Source organism: Cajanus cajan, chromosome 3 (genome assembly GCF_000230855.2).
Source record: "Cajanus cajan strain Asha chromosome 3, NIPB_CcT2T_4, whole genome shotgun sequence".
NCBI lineage: Eukaryota > Viridiplantae > Streptophyta > Magnoliopsida > Fabales > Fabaceae > Cajanus > Cajanus cajan.
In genome coordinates, this window is record NC_138519.1 from 33,388,527 (window position 1) to 33,393,787 (window position 5,261).

Genomic DNA, 5,261 nt, shown 5'->3' on the forward strand with positions numbered 1-5,261 from the left:
CAAGGTTTTGAATAGAATTTGCCATTGAATCATTGGTCTGTTTTTGATTAGTGACAAAATTCTCCATAAGGTTTTCTAATCTTGAAACACTTTGTTGAATTGAGGGTGTCTGTACTGGATTTCCTTCCCCATTAATGAAGTGATTGGACGGACGGAAATTAGGTTGCTGATTGCTAGTTCCTTGAACTGGGTTATTCTTCCAAGAAAAGTTAGGATGATTCTTCCAACCAGGGTTGTATGTGTTGGAATATGGATTACTCTTCTCTCTTCGAGGAGTGTCATAGAAATTATGAGAAGCTGTCATCTGTTCAGTAGTATCTTCTTTTTCTCCAGTAAAAATTGAGGTACAATCTACTGCAGTGTGCCCTTGTTCCCTACAAAGGTCACATACTTGATTTGTAGCCACTGAATTAACCTTAGCTTTTTCCATCTTGTCTAATCTTTGATTAAGAGTATCAAATTTTGCTAAGAGTAACTCAATATTGTTCACTTCATATCGCCCCGGAGTTCCTTTCCTTGCTGTGACTTCTCTTTCACTGTATTGGCTGTGATTTGAGGCTACATTTTCCAAAATAATCATGCAGTCATTAATAGGTTTCCCCATGAAAGATCCTCCAGCTGCTGAGTCTAATATCATGGTGCTTTGTTGGTCCAATCCTTCAAAGAAAAATTGGATGGTAAGCCAACGGTTGAAGCCATGTTGTGGGCATGCTTGAAGATATCCTTTGAACCGCTCCCATGCTTCATAAATAGTCTCTCCAGTGCCTTGTTGGAAATTAGTGATTTTCTTCCTCAATTCTTTAGTTTTAGAAGGAGGAAAGAATTTCTCTAGAAAAGCTCTTTCACATAATTCCCAAGTTGCTATCTTTTCTCTAGGCACTGTTCTTAGCCACACCTTTGCCTTATCTCTCAAGGTGAGTGAGAATAAGCGGAGTCGCATTCCATCAGAAACTTCATCATCAAATTGCTGGGTCTCACAGATTTCCAAGAACCCCTCTAAGTGGTCATTAGGATCTTCTGATGGTAGTCCTCCAAAGGTGTTCTGTTTGAGCATATTCACCAGAGAAGCTGGTACAGTAGCTCCAGTTTGCATCTCCCCTCCAGGTATCCCACGAGCTACGGGTGCAGAGTAATCCCGAAGCGGTAAATTATCTCGTTGTGCAGCCATGTCAAATTCTCTAGAAAGGTTTCTTTTCCTTCTCAGGAGAGTTCTTTCAATCTCAGGATCAAGTGGTGTTGGTTTCCCAAGACGTAGAGATCTCTTTTGCATTAACCCTAAGGCACTGCAAAAAAAAAAAGAAAGTGACCCGTGAAATCTGAATTGGAGAAGTAAACACTAAAAAAAAATTATTTATTTATTTAATTTTTTTTTTTTAAAAAAAATTCGAATTAAAATAATTGTAATTTAAATCAAGAGACGTAGTCCCCGGCAACGGCGCCAAAAACTTGTTGTATGGAAAACCGCAAGTGTACGGTTGTCGTCAAGTAATAAATATCGAATCACAGGGACTACGTGTTTGACCTAGAATTACTAGTATTTTAATTTGAATTTTAAAACAGATAGAATGTTTGTTTTGAGATGATAAGATCAGATTCGCTGGTAAAAGAGATAGTAATGCAATTAATGAATAAGATAAAACTTTAAGATAAGATAAGGAGATTTCCGGGAATCTAGGGTTCGCACAAAGAGTTCCAACAATATTGAATTATTATTTTCATTAATTAATTCTATTCCATCTTGAAGGTAGTCTTAACCTAATTTAATCCTTGCACCTTCTCAGGCTACGAGGACGTGTTTAATTAAAATTAATCCCTACTCTCGTGGTAATTACGTTCAATTAAACCCATTAAGATCTTTGTTAATCTATTACTCCTCGAAAGCTTAAATCAACTCTCGTGATTTAACACTCAAGTCTGTTCCTTTAGGTTCCGATAATTAGGTTCTCCTCTCAGTTCATCCCTAATTATCTATGATTATGAAAATTAAGATTAATTGTTTATCATAATTATAATCAAGTTCTCCTCTCAGTTTGTGACACCCTCTACCCCGCATATCATAAATCAATAAATTTAAATAATATAACTTTAATAATCAAACATGTTTAAAGAGTATCACATTTTTAACAAACATAATCAGCGGAAATTACAAAGAAATAAATCTCAAAGTTTTCAAAGTAATTTAAAATAACATTAACAACCTAATCTAATCTTATCTATACCCCGATGTCACATGTCCTATCAGAGCATAGCCCATAAAGAAGCCTAAGCTTCACCACCAACATCCTCAGCCTCATGCTGATAATCACCTGTATAACGGTTAAAGAAAAACAACACAAAGAAAAAAGGAGTGAGAAAACATCTCACTCGGCTCACAGTGTAGGAATATATATACTAGATAGCCAAACACAAACAAAACATATATAACATAGATTAACAATATCACATCTTACTCATTCAAGGCATATCCATTTGTCATATAATATCAAAAGACACATGTATGGACACAGACTACATTTTATCATGCATGTGGCGCCAGTCACTTATCACGTAGTATATTGCCGCTAGCAATACACAAAGAGTAGTCTAGGAGTACATGCCGGGACACAACCTCTGCGCACTCTCACTAGAAGGACATACTACCAGAGTCTCGTCGGGATAGCTAAGCCGCGCAAGATACATCCCATGCACACAATGGGCGAGACTGGGACTTCCAAACCGAGCCATCCCCAAGGACTGATCCCCACAGCTTTTACACTAGGGGGCCTTCTCTGGCGGCGTATTCCATATCGTACCCTTATCACTTTATGCAAATGATGCATGTCAAACAAGACTCTATGCATTCTCATATCACTTTATCACTTTCCATGGTCATTTCTCTTTATCACATTTCATATCTCATTGTCACATTATCACATTATCTATCTCATGGTCAATCATATCTCATGGTCATTTCACATCATATTTCATCATCACATCATATCATTAGAAACATCACATTCACATTATCATATCATATTCATAACTTTCACAATCATAATCTCAACAGAATTTCTATTCATACACACATATTAACCAAGCAATTAGAACATACAAACAATATAACATACAACAAACACAGGATTGGGGGCCAATCCCACTACCCAGCATACAATCCCACACCCAGAGCGAGATTTCTCACTCCCCCCCTTACCTGGATAACAGGCACTGAAACTAAAGAAGAGCTTCCTCCTCTAGGCTCCTTCTACTAGGGTAGAACCACCTCCTATGGATTCCTCTAGGTCTTCAAAGAGAAGAAGAGGAGAAGAAGAGAGTATAAGAGAAGAGAGAATGAGAATTGAGGGATGGTTTGCAATGGAGAAGTGAAGGCCTATTTATAGCCTCCATAACACATTAAAATAATGGAAAATAATGGAAAAATCTTAGACAAAACGAAATGGGATGAGTTGGTGTTGTTAGTGGGATGAGTTGGATGCCATATTCTTTTCCGCACCGATTTTTGACCACCGAAATTTGACCTTCTAGACGGCCGAATTTGTGAATGGTTACTTCATGAAAGTTGTAGGGTTTTCTTTTATCTTTCCATAGCCACCAAGTTTGCATTATTTGAACAATCACAGCCCAATTTATTCCCTAAACACCGAGGCTTGCCAATCAGCCCAGCGAGAAACAATTGTATCAATCAAATTCCAATTTTTGACCTTCTATACGACCGAATTTGCAAATGGCTATTTCTTACAAAGTTGTACGTTTTTCTCTTATCTTTCCATTGACACCAATTTTGCATCATTTGGACCACCACAGCCCAAGTTATACCCCAAAAACCGATACTTGTCAGTCAGCCCAGCGAGAAATGGTTCTTAAAAAATTCACAACTATCTAATTAGGTCCAACAACACACATATCTTTCTAAGCATAAATGGAGTGTAAATTATCTACAATTGAAGTAAAATATAACCACCAATTTATGACCAAATACCACATAATAATAATAATAATAGTAATAATAACCATTTTGAAAACTAGGGTGTTACACAGTTCATCCTTAATTAATGTTATTATGAAAACAATAATGTTAAAGTTCATATATAAAATATAAAAGAACAAATCAAGAATTGGAATAAAATTAAGAAACTGAATAATGCATTAATAAAGAGGTTCTCAGAGGCTAAGCCCTGATCCCAGAAAAAGGGAAACTACTCACAGGAGTTCATAGTAGTTCTCCAAGAAAAGAAGAATAAAAGAAAAGCAAACCTTAGAGTCGATGGCACAGGCGCCCAACCTTCTCTAAGTGTCAAAAACTAAAAAACTGTCTCCGAAAACAAAAGTCCTGTTCTAGGCTAACCTCATCTAATTTATAACCTAAAAGGGTAAAAAGGTAAAACTACCAAGATAAAAATTACAAAAATAAAAATAAAACATAAAACTTAAAAAGCTGGGACGCGAAGTGAATCACGGCCGTGACTGAGAATCACGACCGTGATCTTCTCTGGAGCACATTCATTCACCAAATCGACGCGAAGTGAATCACGGGCGTGATTGAGAATCACGACCGTGATCTTCTCTGGAGCACATCTATGAAGGGTCAGTGGCGTTCACGGGTGTGATTGGGAGTCACGGCCGTGATTTTCTCTGGTGAATCACGGGCGTGATTTAGAATCACGGCCGTGATTTTCCCTGTAGCTCAGCATTTCCTCTTTAATTCTTAAATCTTGATCCTGCTCAGAGAAAACACAACACATACCAAGAAAAGCATAAAATAGGAAAATGATATAAAAATTTATTAAAAACATGAAAGATATGCATGATTATGCTATGAATTCTTGTGAATTAAAGTGCTAAAATACGAGTAAAATACACAACATCACTAAACAACTTACAGCACAACAATATCGGCATCCAGCACAGCTAAACAACTTACAACACAACAATATCGACATCCAGCACAACTAAACAACTTACAACACAACAATATACATCAACTACAGCTCAACATCATAATTCAGCATTATCAACTAGTCAGCACAACAATATTTAACATCTACAGCTCAGCTCAGCATATCTATCAGCAAATTTTTACACATAACATCTTAACAACAAATATCATGACAGCGCCCGGCGCACTCATAGTCGCGCTCGGCGTGGCACAACTAGAGAGCACCACGGCTCAGCGTGCCCAGCACAATTCTCATTGCGCCCGGCGTGCTAGGAGGCAGAGACCTCAGAAGGTCTCACACGCCCGGCGTGCAAACCTTCTCTTGGCG

The 5,261-nt window shown here is 37.6% G+C and overlaps 1 non-coding gene across 1 annotated transcript; it reads left to right on the plus strand.

Moving 5' to 3' along the window:
* The first annotated feature begins 692 nt into the window (after window positions 1-692).
* Window positions 693-799, plus strand: LOC145956678 (small nucleolar RNA R71). Its single transcript, XR_014432916.1, has one exon. It is a non-coding gene; the product is annotated as a small nucleolar RNA R71 (small nucleolar RNA).
* Window positions 800-5,261: the final 4,462 nt, after the last annotated feature.